General features: G+C 42.2%; 1 pseudogene; it reads left to right on the forward strand.

The window, feature by feature from the left end:
* The first annotated feature begins 11,486 nt into the window (after positions 1-11,486).
* Positions 11,487-11,595, forward strand: LOC116986528 (annotated as a pseudogene).
* The last annotated feature ends 9,832 nt before the right edge of the window (positions 11,596-21,427 follow it).

Below are 21,427 nucleotides of genomic sequence, written 5' to 3' on the forward strand. Positions count from 1 at the left end.
AGAATTCCACAGATTCGCCACTCTCTGTGTAAAAAATGATTTTCTCATCTCGGTCCTAAAAGACTTCCCTCTTATCCTTAAACTGTGACCCCTTGTTCTGGATATGGCTGGCAATGAAACTCTACAACTACTGTCCTCAGTCATCCGGCGTGGCTGGCTGGATAAACTACACAGTACCCCACTTGCGATTGGTCCATACTACTTAGTTCGCGACAAACTGGTACTACAGGACGGGGTTATAATCAAGGGTCACAAAGCAGTCATCCCAGCTTTAATGGCGTCCACAGGGGCCACCCTGGTGTGGAAGCAACCCTACAACGAGCGCAGAGTATGTTTTGCTGGCCTGGCATGACCAAGTACATACGCGAAAAAGTCAAAATCTGCACTGTCTGCAACAGCCTAATGCCACACCACAGAAACAACCCTTGCTGTCACACCCTGTTCCTCCTCTGCCGTGGTCCACATTTTTGAGTGGCGTGGAAAACACTATCTGGTTCTCGTTGACTCGTATTCGGGCTGGTTCGAAATTAACCTACTCCAAACCATCACAACTTTTGGATGACTGAGTCAGGCCACTTCTCCATGCTTGGCGCCCCTGCACATCTCCTATCTGATAATGGCAGTCAGTTCACCAGTCAGTGTTTCAAAAACTTTGCTCAACGATTGGATTTTCGCCATGTCGCCAGCATCCCTGAATTTCCACAGTCCAACGGACTCGCAGAATGGGCAGTCTGTAGCGTCAAACAATTAATGGAGCGCTCACACCTTGCTAAATCTGAGGTACACTTGGACCTACTCAACTTAAGGAACATCGCCCATGACCCAATACTGGGGTCTCCAGCCCCAACGCCTGATGTCTCGTCAAACCCGTGCTACCCTGCCCGTGCCCCAGCAGCTGCTGCAGCCACAGGTCCGTTCACCTCCCGTTGTCCTGAAACATCTCCAGCTGAAACGCGACGCACAGAAACAATCTTTCGACAAGTCCAGCAAACCACTTAAACCTCTCTCTCATGGACGTTGTTCACCTTCAGACCGACAAGGGCTATGGCTGTTTTGGTCACATTCACAGCCCTGCTAAGGAGCAGCGCTTCTTCGTGGTAAGCGCCGACGGAGGCCTTTACAGACACAACCGTCAACATCTCCTTACTGTGATGGAACCACGTCCTACAATTTTGTATCCAGAGGTCGTGCGTCTGATGTACCCTGTCGTACTGTCTCCTCCCTCGTGCTCAGCTGCTGCAGAGCAATCACTGACTGTGCCCCCTACGGCCTCATCGCAACATTTGGCGCCCCGCTCGCCGGCTTTGCCGCCTCCACCATGCGGGTCTCCGGCACCGCCCCCGGTTACTTCCCCGGTCACTTCCCCGGTGAAGGGAGGAGATGCGGATCAATACCACATGAGCGCGGGACGGGTCTGTAGGCCACCCCTTAGATATGGAGATTTTGTGTAATTATAGAGAAGATGAGAGGGGCAATATTTAAGAAAAACTTGAGGGTCAGCTTATTCACTCAGAAGGTGATTGGTATATGGAATGAACTGGCAGAGGATGTAGTTGAGCCAGGTGCTATAACAGCATTTAAAAGACACTTGGGCAGGTTCTTGCGGAGGAATGATTTAGAGAAATATGGGTAAAAATGGGCTAGCCTGGAGAATCTAGGTTGCAGGGACATGTTGGGCTGAATGGCCTGTTTCTGTGCTGTCTGCCTCCACGATTTTATGACACAGTAATTTATATCCTCAAAGAATATCTAAAATGAATGGTTTCACAGTCCATGATCAGTCAATTTCTCTGATTTTTATTCCTACCAAACCAAACAAACATAGTCCTGTTATATTCAATAATTATTTCTGAAAAAGCCTTCACAGAAATAAATCTGGTGAACCTTCTTGGCATGCACAAAATAACAATGTTCTCTCCTAGGTAAAGAGACCAACTCTGTTCATGTCATTTTGGGTGGTCTCACCATGGCCTATATATTTGCATTCACATCAAGTTCTCCAGCTCACTTTTAATAAAGGCATACTTTTTAACTGCTTGCAACATTGACATGTTACGTTTCTGTATATCATGCGCCCAAATCCATCTGATCACCATCTTTCACATTAAAAAAACCATTTGTTTCCCTATTCTTTACACAAAGATATACAGTTTCCTGTTATGTTCAAAATTTTAGACCTTCTGCTACGTTGTCAAGATATTAAAATACCATTTTTACCAACCACATATTTCACTTTGCTTGATGTTATATCCAAGTTCTGCCTCTTCATCCAAGCTATTGATTTGGATGTTAAACAGCAGAAGCCTCAGAATTCGTGCGGGCACTCCAATACTTATTTTGTGGTTTTGTACTTCACACTGTTTTTTATCCATAATTTGTTCTATATTCCAATTGATATTCTGAATACAATCAGCCCTAATGTTTTATCAAAAAATGTTGTGTAGTATCCCAAGATATATTTTCAGAAAATATCCTACACCCATAATCCATTTAAAACTCTGAATAAATTAATCAGTTTGGTGATTTTTCCAAGCACTTGGTTACTTACAAAATAGGGCGGCACAGTGGCGCAGCAGTAGAGTCGCTGCCTTATAGTGTCAGAGACCCGGGTTCGATCCTGATTATGGGTGTTGTCTGTATGGAGTTTGTACATTCTCCTTGTGATCACTTGGGTTTTCCAGTTTCCTCCCATACTCCAAAGAAGTACAAATTTGTAGGTTAATTGACTGGTAAAAATTGTGAAATTGTCCCTAGTGTGTCGGATAATGCTTGTGTACGGGAATTGTTGGTCGGTGCAGACCCAGTGGGGCGAAGGGCCTGTTTCCATGCTGTATCTCTAAACTAAAACTAAAGAATGGGAGATCACCAAGAAAAGGCCATTGAAGTAAGATCTGGGTAAGGAGGGTTTGGGTAACAATGCCCCAACATTCACAACAGCCTCTAGACACTTTATCTTTGCACCATACACAGTATAATAATCTAATCACCAGTTTACTAGCCTGAAGCAGCCTGAAGTAGAATATCAGTTAAATCTGCCATAAAGAAATCTAGAACAGAATTCCCACCAGCAACATTTAATGAAGACGTATGATGCCTTTGCAGCCAAAATCATCCAGAGGCTATTTTTTCCAGGATCTAAAGGGATTATTTTTAAGGACAGAAGCAGTCCTGTTGGTTTGCAATGAACAAAAACAAATCTAAAAGTTGATCTAAGAGACACTTGGGCCTGGAACCTTTAAAATATTAACCATGTTTCCACAGTGAATGCGATCTTTAATAAGGTTTAAATAAGCAATTTGAAACTTGACTGCAGCCACAGACTCTGTCATGGGACCTCTTCACTCCCCTCTCCTTTATTGCTAAGGGATTGGTGTTTAAAGATAGAGACGTATTTTTGCAATTGAACAGGGTGTTGGTGAGGCTGCACCCAAAGTACTTAATACAGTTTTGATCTTCTTATTGAAGAATGGATACACTAGCATTGCAAGCATCCCAGGAGAGAATTCTGAAAAACAATTCCTGGTTGTTCTATCTTGGACAACTAAAAAAAATTAGATCTATGGGCTTTGGAGTTCAAAGGAATGAGAGATTCTTGTCAAAACATCTAAGGTCGTAAGGGAGCATAGACATTGGGGTAGATGTTGAGATGTTTTCACTGGTAGAGACAGGATTACATGTTGAGGAGCTGGTCATCAGGAACTGAAGTGTGTCATAATTTCATCACACAGATGGAGCTTCATCTCTGTAGTTCCTCCCACCACCTCTCCCCCCTCCAAGAACTGGTGGCAAAATTACTGGAGGCATTTAAAGAGGAGGTAGATAAATCTTTGACGATCAGGGAATTAGGAGTTGGCGCAGGCGAGGTGTTGATAGCTGAGGCTGATCATCCAGGATCACATTGAATGGAGGAACAGGCTGGAGGAACAAGCGACCTACTCTTTTAAAAAATGTAGTTTAGAGAATCAGCACAGAAACAGGTCCTTTGTCCCACCGAGTCCATGCCGACCAGCGCTCCCCGAACATTAACACTCTCCTACACACACTATGTACAATTTACAATTATACCAAGCCAATTAACCTACAAACCTGTACGTCTTAGGAGTGTGGGAGGAAACCGGAGAGATCGGAGAAAACCCACGCAGGTCACGGGTAGAACGCACAAACTCCGTACAGACATCGCCCAAAGTCAGGATCTAACACGGTCTCTGGCGCTGTGAGGCAACAACTCTACCACTGCGCCACCGTGCGGCATCTTGCTCCCCATTCCTAGTGTGTCCTTTGTGTGGATACCTCGTGTGATAATTGTGTTGCTATGTGGAGGAGCTATAAAGAATCTGAAAATTCTACGTTATCTTTGATTTGAGCGGGACCCTTTCAGAATGGCAGGCAGTGACTAGTGGGGTATCGCAAGGCTGGGTTCTGGGACCGCAGCTATTTACAATATACATCACTGATTTAGATGAAGGGATTCAAAGTAACATTAACACATTTGCAGATGACACAAAGCTGGGTGGCAGTGTGACCTGCGAGGAGGATGCTTTGAGTGTTCAGGGGGACTTGGACAGGTTGGGTTAGTGGGCAGATGCATGGCAGATGCAGTTTAATGTGGATAAATGTGAGGTTATCCACTTTGGTAGCAAAAACAGGAAGGCAGATTATTATCTCAATGGTGTCAAGCTGGGAAAAGGGGAAGTACAAATAATAATAATAATAATAATAATAATAATAATAATAATAATAATAATAATAATAATAATAATAATAATAATAATAATAATAATAATAATAAACTTTATTACGGACTCGAGGTCCAGACAAGGGGCAACATTACATAAAAAATAAAAAATAAAATGCATTGCATATTAAAATATCATAAAGTACATATAAAATCTTAGTATATCACTTATAAAAGCATCATAAATTATATTTTTTTAAAACACAATACATAAATTAAAAATCCAGATTAAAAGAATGATCAATGTCCTACAACGAGACAACAAAATACCAGTGTCTCCACAGCTGGGATTCGTAGCGTGTAGTGCTAACCCTTATGTTTGACAAGGCCACAATAATGACATTTTATAGTCATTTATCCTGCAAATGAATTTATACATGTGATTTCTTAGGATAGCTTCTTAAGTACTGACTCCTGCAGCCACAAACATACGACTGGCACTACTCCATCTAGGTTTCCTTAGCAGTGTTCTCATGGCATCTTTATATGCCACCTTTAGTCTCTGCAAACTTGTCTTTCCATAGTTCGACCACAGGTGCGCAATGTAGAGTGGTGTGCAGTATGCTCTAAATAGCGACATCTTCACCACATCTGCACACGCACCAAATTTACGCAAGAGAATATTCGCCTGTACATACAGCATGCGTCAGAATCTGGAGGTCTTGTTCAACAGTCAATGAAAGTAAGCATGCAGGCGCAGCAGGCAGTGAAGAAAGCAAATGGCTTGTTGACCTTTATAACAAGAGGAGTCGAGTATAGGTTCATGGCGTTACCAGACTCAATGTTGTCTGTCCTGTTAGTGCCGGTCATTAAGGACAAAGCTGGTAAAGTAGGCAGCCTAAATAATTACAGGCCCATAACTTTAGCCAGCATATTGTCAAAAGTCTTAGAAATAGTTCTGCTGGATAGAATAAATGAGTTTGTTAACTCCACAGATAACCAGTTTGGCTTTAAAGCTAAACATGGCACTGACTTATGCATATATGCCCTAAAGGAGATTGTAAACAAATATAGAGACAAAAACTCTTCAATCCTTATGTGCTTTATTGATGCTTCCAAAGTCTTTGACCGTGTTAATCACAGAAAGCTGTTTGGTAAAATGAGTCAAAGAGGGGTGCCTGAATACATTGTTAGAATTCTGGCCTACTGGTATGGCCACCAGACTATGCAAATAAAATGGGGCAATAGGGTCTCAGCCCCATTTGGGGTTAGCAATGGTGTTAGACAAGGGGGAATTTTGTCCCCAGTCCTTTTTAATCTATATATTGATGAGCTGTCTAAACAATTGAAAGCCTGTAACATTGGGTGCGTGATTGGTAATATTTTAGTGAACCATATTATGTATGCAGATGATCTTGTGGTCTTTAGTCCATCTAGCGCTGGTCTCCAGCAGCTCCTTACTATATGTTCCGTGTATGGTGTGGAACATGACATTAAATATAATGCTAGTAAGAGTGCTGTTATGGTCTGTAGAACCAAAGAGGATAAATGCCTAAAATATCCTGTTTTTAAATTGTCTGACAACAATCTTAGTGTCTGTAATAAGATAAAATATCTAGGGCATATTATTACAGAACAAATGACAGATGATGAGGATATTTATAGGCAACGACGCATGCTGTATGTACAGGCAAATATCCTCTTGCGTAAATTTGGTGCGTGTGCAGATGTGGTGAAGATGTCGCTATTTAGAGCATACTGCACACCCCTCTACACTGCGCACCTGTGGTCGAACTATTTAAAGACAAGTATGCAGAGACTAAAGGTGGCATATAACGATGCCATGAGAACACTGCTAAGGCAACCGAGATGGTGTAGTGCCAGCTGCAGGAGTCAGTAATTTAGAAGCTATCCTAAGACACCACATGTATAAATTCATTTGCAGTGTGGCGGTCCCTGGGGGGTAGGCCACTCCTTGGATCATCCCCCTCGCCGATTGAGGGACAGGGGCTTCTTTTGAATCCGCCTGGTGTCCGGTCTTTTCCTGACCTTGACCAGGCCACTGCAGCAGGGTAAATGACTCTAAAAATGTGCTTATTGTGGCCTTGACAAACATAAGGGTTAGCACTACACGCTACGAATCCCAGTTGTGGAGAGATTGGTATCGTTGTCTCGTTGTAGGACATTGATCATCTTTTAATCTGGATTTTTAACTTAAGTATTGTGGGTTTTTGTTAAATATAAATTATGATGTTTTTATGTGATATACCATGATTTTATATATATTAATGATATTTGATATGCAATGCATTTTTAATGTAATGTTGCCCCTTGTCTGGACCTTGAGTCCGTAATAAAGTTTATTATTATTATTATTATTATTATTATTATTATTATTATTATTATTATTATTATTATTATTATTATTATTATTATTATTATTATTATTATTATTATTATTATTATTATTATTGGAGCAAAGTGGTCCTGCTGCAGTTGTACAGGGCCCTAGTGAGACTACACCTGGAGTATTGTTGCATATATGTATATGAATATATTGTGACTAGATTAATAGACATTTTGATCTTAATTCACACAATTTGATTAAGTATGTGAAGACTTCACCTCTAGTATTAAAAGCAATTCTCTGGAGAAAAAAAAATTACAAAGCTTTGCATCTTAGGCCTTGTGCAAATGCTGCAGTTTTGCAGATATCTGAGCAAAGCATACTGAAGAGCTGAGTGAGTAAATATCTCACCTTTCTTCTGGCTAAATTCATTGGGAAAATTAATTATTCTGAGCTGCTTGTATTTACAAAACAATACCTTTTATTTGTCATTTGAACCTCACATGAGGTTCAAACGAAATTTGGTTTCTGCAGCCATACAAAAAAAGAACCAAGACACACACCAACACAATTCAATTCACATAAACATCCATCACAGTGAGTCCTCCTCACTGTGATGGAAGGCAAAACTTAAACATATCTCTCCCCTGCACTCCCCTCTCCCCCCCATGTCAGAGTCAAAGACAGAGTCAAAGCCCCAGTCAAAGCCCCCGGTGGGCGATGTTAAATGTCCCGCTGCCATTAAAGCCACGCCGGGTGATGCAAGGCCACGCACCGGGTCTTGGTGTTGGAGCCCCGGCGGGCGCTCACAAAGTCCCGCGGCCATTCCAAGCCGCACGGGGCGGTGATGTAAGGCCCCGCTCCAGGTAATCTTTAACCCCGCAACTCGGGCGGGAGAAGTCGCTGTTGCGGAAGCCCCGAAAAGCGGTCTCCCACCAGGGACCCGCGGGCTCCCGGTATTACTGTCCACAGACCTGCGGTAGGAGCTTCCGAATCTCCGGGTGTCGGGTCACAGCAGCGCTCCACCACAGCTCCACCCGCTCTGGACTCAGCCAGCTCCGTGATGGTGAGTAGGTCCGCAGCTCCGCGACTGGAGCCCCAGGTCGTTCCTGTTGGAGGCCGCTCCACGTTGCAGCCCCAACGACAACGGAGACCCGACAAAGAAAAGGTCGGGTCTCCCGTGCAGGGGAAAGACCTTAAAGTTCCCCCACCCCACCCCACCCCCACACACATACCCCGACAAAAAAAACAATAAAAATTACATAGAACAAGACAGAAAACAATAAAAAAGACAGACGGACTGCAGAGGCCGCTGCTGACAAGAGTTGCGCCGCCCACTTTCATTAATGATATCAGTAATGTGATGCATGCCTATGTATCATATTACTGATATCTATTCCTTACATACAACAGAGACATGGATATTAAGCAAAAGTGAACTCCAGGTTATGGAGAAGTAAACCAGACATTGATATCAGGCTGGCTGGCCATAAATGTGGATGGTTGTCAGTCTGAATGTCAAGATTCAGAATGTCAACACGAGCTACTTAGCTAAAGTCAAATGTGTATTTAAAGTGAAGACTACAAAAACTTGCACTTGGATTCTGTAAAAGTCTGAAAACGCAGCACTGAATGCCACAAATAAAATTATAGTTGCTGCTTCTCTTTACAGTGGAATTACCTGTACACATTTGCCATTATAGAGTTAATAATCAGTTGCATAGGCAAGGTAATTGACCAGTGACTACATCCACGAAGAATCCCTGACTTGTTTGTATGATGACTTTGTTAATTCAATTTTTTTCTCATTAATTATGTATTCCTAACAACCAGGCAACCAAAATTAGTGTGGCATCTGTCCTTATAAAAGCTTGTCCCAGTTGGATTCTTACAACCACTGATTTTGCTTTTGTTTATATCCGAGTTGACTGATATAGAAGGTCCTCGGATAACTACAATGAAGGGTGCTTTTTGAACCTCCTGACCTGTAACATTGAGATAAATATATTAATTTGTAGAAATGATGGCACAGAGGTCAATGGCCAAGTATGCTTTTTGGCCATTAAAATTAAGTGCATCGTAAACACCAATGGCAATGCCAAATCCATAGAGAGATGTGTTAAATTTGCCTTAAATGTAAAGTGAATCATTGGAAGAAGGTATAAGATGAGAGAAATATAATTAGAATCATGGTCGTCGAGTCTTACAATGTGGAAACGGGCCCTTCGGCCCAACATGCCCGCACTGGTCAACATGTCCCATCTGCATTGGTCGCTGTAATGAAATGTATGCAGGATTCAAGGATTTGGATTTTACTTCGGAGTCACGTGAGTGACTACATGAAGAACCCGCCAGTACACACGTGTGTCATTATCGCTACACGCATTGTGAACAAGTCATTACGAGGGGAGGACGTTCCTCCCAAACGGCAGGGTTGAACCTGCAACAAGTAAGGTAGGAGAACTTAGTTTCTTGACTTACCTTTTTTACAGGCAGGCTGATGAAAACTGGCTGGGGAGAGTCTGCAGAACTGCAGGCAGCCAGCAACGGCCGGGGGCACCACTATCTCCCTTAAACGGGAGCCGGAGCCGACCTCAGCTCCAGCAGGACGCCGACAGCGGTGGAGCATTCTGGAGCCGTCATTCCGACGGCTCGGACAACAGCCCCACGGACCTATACTACATGGGTCCGAGGGGCTGGAAGGTGCTGGGTTTTTCCACAGCACTAAAAATAGCGGCAAGCGGTCAGTGCCCGAGAGCACCGAGTACGCGTTGGAGCCGCTGGGCTTGGGTCGCGAGCGGCCAGTTCCCCGAGAGGACTGGACCGCGTTGGAGCACCGCAGGTCCAAGTAGAGAAGGAACGGCACAGTGCGGGAAGCACTGCACCGCGTTTTTTAAAACTACCAGACCTGCGGCTGCGAGCGGCCAGCTCCCCGAGAGGACTGCACCGCGTTGGAGCACCGCAGGCCCAAGTAGAGAAGGAGCGGCACAGTGCGGGAAGCACTGCACCGCGTTAAAACTGCCATACCTGCGGTTTGCGAGCGGCCAGCTCCCCGAGGGACTGAACCGCGTTGGAGCACCGCAGGCTAACGGCAGTACGGGCGGCTCAGTGCTGTGAGCACTGCACCGCGCTTTGGAGCACCGCAGGCCAACGGGGATACCGGCGGCACAGTGACCGTGTACACTGCATCGCATTGGCACTGCGGGGCCTGCACCTGCGAGAACATACCGTTTTGCAGCGATGCAGGTCCAAGAAGAAATCCTCCAGTGGGTAAGTCCCATAGCAGCACCTTATACAGGGCTGTATTTCACTTCTACTATTACAGGGAAGTGGTTGAGGAAAAGACAGACTCAGGGAGAAGGAAGCAGCACCTTTTCTATAGGGCTATAATCATGCTTCTCTCTCCCCAGTAGACTCTTCTGTCAGAAGAGTGCTGGGGTCAAGTCTAGGGCAAACCCTGGACAGGTAAACAGATGTAAGAGCTGTAACAATGAGGTGATGCCTTTTCTAAGTCACAAAGTACATAGAGTGCATTATTGGTCCTTTCCTGATAGAAATACAGGAATACTTATGTTGTGACTGAAGGATTTAGCAGTCCAAAAATTTACTGACAAATTCCATTCCCATCTGGGAAGTCACACGGGAATGTCTGTCTATGTTTCAGGGGGAACAACAGAACAACTGTGAGTAAAGCTAACTGGGAAAGATCTACAAACCAGGTTAGAAGCCAGCATAGACCATATGTTTTCTATCTACTGCAGGGGCAAACATTAGCTGACACCATAGCTGTCACTTGCCACTGGGGATTGTAAATCCCTGAATGTACTAAACTAATCAATTTATGCATCTGGTTACATCCAACCGGGATTGACGCGGGCCTGTGTAAACCCGAAACCTCCTAGCAAAATCTTTTTATTTGTTGGTGACCTATCTAGAAGGTCAAGGAGTTGGACAATGAAGCCAATCTGGAGCTCATCTAAACGTCCAAACATCATCCTCAAAGGTATCGCCCCTATGCTGGAAGATGTGTACACCCACAACACACGGCCTCGGGGATCCAGAAGAAAACAGTAAAACCAGAAGGAAGCAAGGAGGTTGGTGCGAGAAGACATCGAATAAATAACTTTTTGACACATATCTTAAACAGTATCCGGGGATACACAATAGAATTTTACACCACATAATCTTCTAGTCCAGCTGATATATCGAGAGAGGAATTTGGAGGAGAACACCAAATGGATATTGGGCTATAGTATTTGCTGATGTTTCTACATGATATGGAACACCAGATGCCGATCTACTCGTATCCAGACATAATCACCAATTACCAAATATGTCATATGGGATACAGACACTGGACATCAGCAACAGATGGGGTTTTAGCTGCATTGCAAGGGAAGAATTATTATCTACGCATTCCCTTCCTAACAAAATAGGATATGGCGCTTGACGCATCAATCATAGATCAGATCTCGGCTTTTTGGCTAAGATCAAGTATAATATCTGTTCTTATCAGTTTAAATGTCTGATATGTCCCTTATCTAGGGACCATATATTATAAAATCAAATAAATAAATAAATAAATAAAAAAGATTTTATAAATAAATAAATAAATAAAAAGTGAGAAATGAATAAAACGATATATTCGTTTTAAGAACAGAAACCTTTTCTATTGTTAAGTATATTCGTTTTAAGAACGAAAATGGCAAGCATTGATTCAAAGGATGCTTACAATTTCAGTACCCATAACAGGTGACCACGGACGTTATTTTTATCTAATTGGATGGCTCAGCTCTAGCAGTATAGAGCACTACCTAATGTGTTTACATTAGCACCTAGGTTATTTACAAAATATGACAACCAGCCACACAATGGTAATGGCTTCTTTGGATGACATACTAATTGTGTGGAAACCTAGGACGGGCTGAACAAACGGTAACAGCCACTTAACAATTATTTGGAAACTAGGATCATTATCCATCCAATTAAATCAAAATTAAAGCCTTCAAACTAAAGGGATTATTTGGGGTTCACCATTAACTCAGTTCCTCATGTCAGTAACTTTGCCAACAGAGGTTACAACCTTAATAGAGGCATACAGCAAAATCATTGACATGAGGATAAACCATCCATCAGACTGGTAGCAAGAATATTGGCAACATATGGTTTCCAGCCACATAATTCAGACCCTTACATTATAAAGATTTACAGAGGGCCAAAATATGAGCTCTTAAAATTAATGGTGATCATTTCGATAGAATGATGAAGCCATACAGAAGCCATATTGGAACTAAATGGTGGAAAGATAACATTGGGCATTGCTCCAATCCTATCATTGTCAGCAACCAGTCTATGGTCCTACATATGGATACTATGCACTAGGATGGTGTGTTACCAATTCCATCTCCAGCTGTGGAGGAAGATGGAATACACAGCAAGCATCATTATTACTAACACTGGGCATAACTACCTGGAAATGTTGGGTGTTTTTTCATGGCCTAAAGTCATGTTGCTCTGGAATATATTAAACAGGTTATTAGATTATAAATTAACAACACTACTGTGGTAGCACATATCAACCACATGGGTGAAAGGGAATCTACATCATGTAACAATCTGGCCAACACAATTTGGCAACCTCATCAGGGGGGGGTACTAAGGGAAATACTACGAGACTCTGCGTCTAGTGTTTTAATAGTACCCGACTGACCTACCCAACCATGGTTCTAGGTGATACTGGGAATGAGAATAGAACCATGCAGCACCATCCAAAACAGACGGCCAGAGCAATGGACATGATCACAGCGGGCCACAGACAATCAACCTAAAGACAATGTCTAAAATACATAAACTAATGGGAGATGTGTTGCAACCATAATACATCATCCAGCCTGTTAGGAAGCTTTGTTAACCTACAGGGGCTTAGTATTAGTGACATCAACTGTGCCAGAAGTGGCCCATCTACTTACCTATGGCAAGAGAACGGAACAACAGCTTATGAGGGACACTTTTTATGGGAATTCCCCAAAGACCAGGTATTCCCAAATATGGGACATCAGCATCGTCTTAACGTTGTTAAAGAACTGGGCTCCAGCCACAGCGCTGTCATTACAGTTTTTGACATTTTACAAAACTGTCATGCTGATGGCTTAGGTCACGGCACTAAGGACTCAGTCCCTACCAAATTAAGGCTGGATACCTTGACCAGTTCACCTGGCATCTTACACTTCTACATTCAGGAATTATGGAACTAAACAGACAGGGGTCAGCAGGCCTTAAAATAACATTTTTTTTTTAGAGCCTACCCTACAGATGATTGACTGTGTTGTGAGACATCTACAAATATACATGGAACAAACCCAGACCATCAGTGGCACAGAAGAGGAACTTCTCATCAACGACAGACAGCATCATTAAAGAATAACAGGCCAGGCCAGCTAAATGGCTAACATAGTATTGACAAAAGTTGATGTAAACACTAACTGGGTTAAAATCTCACTCCACCAGGCTGCAGCAACGTCGGCGGCATTTAAATTGGAGGTTCCTATGGATAAAATCCTCAGGACTGCAGGATGGCCATCGGAAAGAACATTCTAAAGATTATAACTAACCAGTAATGGAAACTGGAATTTTTCAGAAACATTGTTAAGTTTCTGTACCATAATTTATCCCAAAAAACAGGGGCTATCAATTATTATTAACTTTATGGTTATTTATATATATCATATTGATGTTCAATATGTTATCACTATTCTCCCCAAAACCAAGGCAGACGTGATGATGGACTCGTTCCACGGCTTGAATCACAGAGCTTTGAAATCTTCATGTAGTCACTCACGTGACTCCGAAGTAAAATAGTAAGATTAAACGAGAACTTACCAGTTCGAAGTTTGATCTGTATTTTATGAGGAGTAACGTTGAGGGAATACATGCCCTCCGCTCCCACCCTTGATCATAAACACAACTGGTATCTTTTCTCTAATCTTACTATGCTTAAGTCATTACAGGTATCTGTGATTCACTCCGCTGCTTTGAAGAATGACACACGTGCGTACTGGCGGGTTCTTCATGTATTCCCTCAACGTTACTCCTCATAAAATACAGATCAAACTTCGAACTGGTAAGTTCTCGTTTAATCTTACTATTAATGAATGGAGGAAGCACATGGTGAAGAGCACAAATAACTAATTATTAACACAAACACAAGTAAAGCACAGAAAAACGCTATCAACTATCAATAAAGAAAACAATACAAAATAACTCTTACGCCCATCTGCGTATTCGAGTCTCCTGTCTGCACTGGCTGGCACTGGCACACACCATGGTCCAAGCTCTTCCTCTCTCTTTCTCTCCTTGGTGAAGCTCTTTTCTCTCCCCGAAGATGAAACTCGTGCCCTCATGGCAGAAGGATGTATTTATATAATAGCCCACGCATTCTTCGAAAACATCTACTGTACTTGTTTTTTCTAAACAAGGTTCAAATTATGATGCTGCTAATTTAGCTGACAACTCCATTCCAGCTCACAGTCTATTTAACTCTTACATTACAGTCGCACCTGCCTGCATTTGGCCCAAACCCCTCTAAACCTGTCCCATCCATGTACCTGTCTAAATGTTTCATATGCGTTGTGATGGTACCTGCCTCAACTACCTCCTCCAGCAGATACCCTTTGCATGAAAAATTGTAACCATATAATTTCAAAATGAAATTCAGAAAGAGCTAATCTCATAAATTCAATGGAGTCGTGCTTCCTTTTTAAGTATTACATGATGTGAAAAATAAAGTTGAAGTTTTATTGCTTTGTGCAAGCCAGTTAAAAATCATTGTTCATGAGTTGCCACTACAACTCATCCACAGCACAGAGTGCACACAGATGTTATAAACTTCCATGTGCTGCTCATTTGGAGTCTTGCAGCTAAAATTCTATCAAGTATTTTATACAACAGAGAAGGATGTTGTTGCACCATGGCTGCACCATGACAAGAGCCACAGCAGATGGGCGGCATGGTTGCGCAGCGGTAGAGTTGCTGCCTTACAGCACTTACAGGCGCCAGAGACCCAGGTTCGATCCCACCTACGGGTGCTGTCTATAAGGAGTTTGTTTGTATGTTCTCCCCTTGACAGTGTGGGTTTTCTCCAAGATCTTCGGTTTCCTCCCACACTCCGAAGACGTACAGGTTTGTAGGTTAATTGGCTTAGAAGAAATGTAAATTGTCCCTAGTGTTAATGTGTGGGGATCACTGGTCAGCACAAACTCGGTGGGCCGATGAGCCTGTTTCCGTGCTGTATTTCTAAATTAGACTCAACTAAATCGAGGTCACCAATTTCAGCTTTAATGGGAAGGCAAGTCTCGATCGACATAACTATTTCCAAGGACCACCAGAATGTGCAGAAAATATTCTACAGAGTACCAAACCTTGGAATATTTTACAACACTACGGACTATTTGTTGTTGCTTAGCTATTTTTTTTGTCTATTCTGTCACAGCTCCTTTTTATTCCATGGATTTTGATCTTGAAGTTGAAACTAAAATGCAGTTTTTCACTGTAAGTCTTTTGAAACCTGTATATATCAACTGGAGATTTCCCCAGAGATTAGTCTGATTGTTACTTCAACAAAAAACTCTATCAACTTAGTTAGACATGATACGCTTTAACAAATCCATACTGGCATTCATTAGTCAATCAACAATTGTTCAACTGATTGCTCATTCTGCCACTGTTGGTTCTACAATTCTCCCTTTCTTCAATGTTAAAAAGACTGATTTGCAATTATTAGGTCTATCTCTATAAATGTATTTGAACAAAGGAATATTATTAGCAAATCACAGAAGATAAGTGGGGGGAATATGACAGATGGGAATACCCTGACAGCTGAAATGTACTGAATGGTTGCTTTCTATGTTGTATAAAAATGTGGATGTACTAATGCATAAATCTTTAAAGGCGACAGGGTATGCTACGAAAGCATTTAAAAATAAGGAAAACTGTGTATTAGTCCTCATAAATAAGAACATGGTGTATATTAGCAAATAAATGTCCTGATGAACCTTTATATTGATTGGGATTGTTAGACGTGGGATATTTTTGAAGAATTATGTGAATACTAAGGCGGCACTGTGGGGGAGCGGTAGATTCGCAGCCGCAGTGCCAGCCACTTGGGTTTGATCCTGACCACAGGTACTGTCTGTACGGAGTTTGTACGTTTTCCCTGTAACTGCGTGGGCTTTCTCTGGGTGCTCCGATTTTCTCCCGCACTCCAAAGACCTACAGGTTTGTAGGTTAATTGGTTTTGGTAAAATTGTCCCTAGTATGTAGCATAGCGCAAGTGTGCGGAGTGATCGCTGGTCTGCGCGGACTTGGTGGACTAAAGGGGCTGTTTCCACACTGTATCTCTAAAGCCAAAAATAAACCCTAAGCATTGATATAAATGAGACCTGTTTGAATGGAAACTACAAGCAATAATCTGTTTTGAAATTAAAAGGGCAGCTTTGTAACTAACCAAGCCCAGGTGATTGGCCCAGACTGGAAGGCTGCTTAAGCGGTATAGTTCATAAAGTGATGTGCCCATGAGATGTTACCAAATGCATCAGACAACACAATGGGATTGTGCCAATTGTCCTACCTCTAACCAAGCATCAGGCATCCTTCACCAATTTATTTTGCATTGTTGTGGCAGAGATCAAGAAAGCTTGCAGACCATTTTAATTTTTCAATTAGCACATCCATCATGGTCATAGACTTATTTGCCCTATCAATAATTGAGATAATTATGTATTCTTTGGGAGTCTGGTTTCTCCGTCCTCAGAAATGTTTTGATCAAACATATGAATTATGAAAGATGTTTGAGCATTGAGAGATTTCTTGTCAGTCACAGCATGCTCTCATTGTAAATATGGAATTCACTGGAAAAAGTTATCAGATTCAAAATATTAAAATTTATGTTGCCATTGTGGCAATTGATAATGTATTAAATTCCATGCTGCTTTTAAGAGTAAAATATCATGGATATGCAAGGAATGGAGAGATATGGATCACGTGCAGGCAGAAGAGGTTAGTTTAACTTGGCATCATGTTCGACAAGGACATTACGGGCCAAAGGGCCTGTTCCCGTGCTATGCTATTCCATGTTCTGTCTTAACCCAATGGCCTTTAGGGAGATTCTACTTAGTGTCTGCAAGAAAATGCCTGCTTGTCATGATGAATAATCACCTTTTACATTTGCAGCTTCAGTCCCTGTGATATTCAGTTGTTTAGTCCCAGTCATAGTGGAGGCCAAGGCAGTAGATATTTTCAAGGCAGAGATAGAGAGATTCTTGATTTGTACAGGTATCAGAGGTATGGGGAGAAGGCAGGAGAATGGGGTTAAGAGTGAGAGATAGATCAGCCATCATTGAATGGCGGAGTAGACTTGACGGACCGAATGGCCTAATTCTTTTCCCATCACTTATGACTTCATGACACAGTTAATATTTAATAAATATTAATCTTAGTTAGGGCATAACTGGAGTATTGTGTCCAGTTCGGGTTATATTATTTAGTAATAGATGGGTGTTTAAGAAAGATCTGCAGATGCTGGAAAAATCGAAGGTAGACAAAAATGCTGGAGAAACTCAGCGGGTGAGGCAGCATCTATGGAGCGAAGGAATGGGTGATGTTTTGGGTCAAGACCCTTCTTCAGACTGATGTTGGGGTGGGGGGCGGGGCAGGAAGAAGAAAGGAAGAGGCGGAGACAGTAGGCTGTGGGAGAGCTTGGAAGGGGAGGGGAGAAAGGGAGAAAGGAGGGAGTATTAGATGGGTGTGAGTCCCGTGGAGAGGTTACAATAAAGATATATTTCCAAGGATAAAAAACATATTTCAGGGAAGACCTGGAGTTTCTGGGATTATTCTTCCAAACAAGAAGATGGAGAAAGATGAAAGAGGAGTTCAAAATTGTGAAGGTGTCGAAATAGGGTAGGTGAGGTAGGTACATTTCTGAGGTAGTAATATTGGAAATGTAATTCAGCTGTTGTTTAGCAGCAAAAAGAATAGAAAATCATAAGAGTTTGTGGGCACAAAGGTATAATACGTAGCAGCAATTTAAACACCACCAGAGCATGGCGGTCAGCAACATTGCTTTCATGTGTGTGTTTTCCGATGCCCTCTGTTAACTTTGAAGACTGCACATGCATTAAGCAGTGGAAGGAGTGCTCTCAATTATTTACAGGGATTATTAATTACTTAGAGGTTGGTTGCTGATTGATTTTCTTCTGGCTATTGTTATGATTCTACAAGCATTTGATGTTTCCACTGTTTCCCCGAGTTGTAAAGGTCAATGGGCAGCAGTGGAGCTTGTTTGAGATTTCAAGATCTTGCAGAAACCAATTACTAATGGACTTAAATGTATAAGTAAGCATTTACTTCCGATGTGGCATGTTGTGGAATAAACAAAGAGATTGTTCCAAGAAGTTTAGGAAGAATGGGAGAAGGGCTCTTGATGGAAGACCAAACTTTCCTGATGTTTCATAGAGAAATTACAGCAAAGCTCAGTAAACTAAGTAAGGAGGAAGTTCTCACTTCCCTCTTGCAGCCATATATTGCAGCCACACACCAGATTCAGGGACAGTTTCTTCCCAGCTGTTATCCTACCAACAACTAGAGAGCAGTCCTGAACTACTATCTACCTCATTGGAAACCCTCGGACTATCTTTGATCTGACTTTATTGGCTTTATTTTGCATTAAATGTTATTCACACTATTTCCTTTAATCATGTATCTGTATACTGTAGATGGCTCAATTGTAATCATATATTGTCTTTCCGCTGACTGGTTAGCACACAACAAAAGCTTTTCACTGTACCTCAGTATGTGACAATGAACTAAACTCAACTCACTTTAACCTGTGTCTTTGTGTAGCCACGACTCCATCCTCAGTCAGTGCTCTAGCCACATTGCCAATATCTGCCACAGTGACTATATGAATGAATGTATTTGACTGTCTCCTTCCCAACTGGAAGTGATCGAGTCATAGCTCATGATACTAGTGCCCAGAAGAAGCACATTTGTGCAGCATGCAACCAAAGGGAGCCATACTTCAACAAACAATGTGATAGCATGGTCTATTTATGAACTGAAGCAAAGTCTCTGCTGCCTGTGTTACACTTGAACCCTGCCCAGCACTATCCCATATTGTGCTGGCTCGTGCAGCCAAACACTCACAGACATTTATAAAAAAAATATTCACTTGGGCTGCGCAATGTTGGCCTGGAACTTGGTGCTTCCACAGCAAAGAAAGTGATCTCAGCACAGCATGTGCCAGGACAAAGGAGAGGGACTACTGTCCACACACTCTTTGATTGTACAAAGCAAGTTTTTTTTCATACACAACTACATACATTGAATACCATATTCACAACTAAAGGAACCACCGGGTGGCGCCAGCAATGGCTGCCTCGCCGACAGTCAGTCTGCCCTTTACTTCTTTGTGTTTTAATAATGTGTGTTAAATGTATGTTTTTAGTGTTCTTTTGCTTGTTTTATGTGGGAGGTGGGGGGTGAGGGGTTGGGGGAAACTTTTTCTAATTTCTTACCTTGACGGAGATGCAATTTTTTTCTGTATCATATCTCCGTTCACACTGTGGCCTAACATCGAGGAGTTGGCAGCCTTTGCTGGAGACCAATTTTGAGAGCTCCACTGTGGTCGCCTGCGGACTTAACATCATGGAGCCCGCGATCCCTTTGCCAGGGATCGACCTCGGAACTGTAACCGTGGGAGGCTTGCGGAGTTGAACATTTGATTTTTTTGCCTTCCATCACAGTGAGGAACGTGGGGAATCTGCTGTGGTGGATGGTTACATTAACCTTTATGTAGTTGTGTGTCTTGTTGCTTTTTTTCTCGAATGGCTGTATGGTAATTTGCATATCACTGTACCTTAATCGGTACAGATGACAATAAAAGACCTTTGAAACCTTTGAACAGTTATTGATTCTGGAATTAACAATGCAGGAAAGAATAAACAACAGATGTAGCAGAATGAGTGTTAGCACCAAGAAATTCATTTTAAAAGCTTCAGTAACTCCAGTTTAAAATTAAGTCACCTGCTGACTGTCATTGTACATAGATCATGAAATTAAATTTATGGAAAGAAAGATTCCTGTAGACTGGACTCTTGCAAAGGCAATGATTGAGGAAGTGAGTTGATGTGGATGTGGAGAGAATGTTCCCAGTAGTTGGAGAGTCTATGACCACAGGGCACAGTTTCAGAATAAAACGGCACATATTTAGTGTGGGGATGAGGAGGAATTGCTTAAGCCAGAAGGTGGTGAATCTGTGGAACATTGCCACAAATAGCCGTTGAGGCCAAGTTATTGGGTATTTTTTAAATGGAGATTGATAGGTTCTTGATTAGTGAGGGTGTCCAAGGTTATGGGGAGAAGCAGGAGAAGGGATTGAGGGGAAAAAATATATATAAGCACTGATCGAATGGCGGAGCTGACTTGATGGTCCGATGGCCCAATTCTGCTCCTGGGATAAGCTGCATATGCACTGTTCTATGATCAAGGTTTTAGCAAAAAGGATAAATAGAACTGTTGGGAGAGTTTCAAACCATAATGATGGGCTGAGTTTGAAGAACATAGTAGTAGGCTAAAGAGACAGGATGAGAGCAAAGGGTATGATTTAAAATAAATGGGGAGATACAATTATAATATCCTCTTAGAGTCATAGAATGATACAGTGTGGAAACAGGCCCTCTGGCCCAACTTGCCCACACCAGCCAACATGTCCCAGCTACATTAGTCACATCTGCCTGTGCTTGGTCCATATCTCTCCAAACCTCTCCTATCCATGTACATGTCTAACTGTTTCTTAAACGTTGGGATAGTCCCAACCTCAACTACCTCCTCTGGAAGCTTGTTCCATACACTCACCACCCTTTGTGTGAAAAAGTTACCCCTCAGATCTTAATTTCCCTTTGTCCCTGGAATACTGAAGAGGATGTGATATGTAATTGGCCAGATTTGTGAACAGCAGTGAACAGGAATTCTAGTAGGAGACACAAGAAACTGCATCTGCTGGAATCATGCACAAAAAAAACTGCTAGAGGAACTCAGCGCATCACTTAGCATCTGTGGAGGGAATGGATGGATGACATTTTGGGTCAGGTCCTTTCTTCAATCTGATGACAAATGCTGGCTGCCAAGCTTGAAGAAAATTCCTCAAAAATAACTGGATTTCCTCTTTTCTGACATGAAAAATGGCCTGGTGTCATCAATAGTGAATCTATGACCTTGACAACTAATTAGTTTCAAGGAGAAGAGTTTTCAGAAAACTAAATTAGATATTATCTACACGCATTGTGCTACAAACCTTTTATGCTGCTGCAAGTAAGAATTTCATTGTTTCTTTGTCAGTACATCTGGCAATT

This window comes from Amblyraja radiata, chromosome 23 (assembly GCF_010909765.2).
Source record: "Amblyraja radiata isolate CabotCenter1 chromosome 23, sAmbRad1.1.pri, whole genome shotgun sequence".
Lineage (NCBI taxonomy): Eukaryota > Metazoa > Chordata > Chondrichthyes > Rajiformes > Rajidae > Amblyraja > Amblyraja radiata.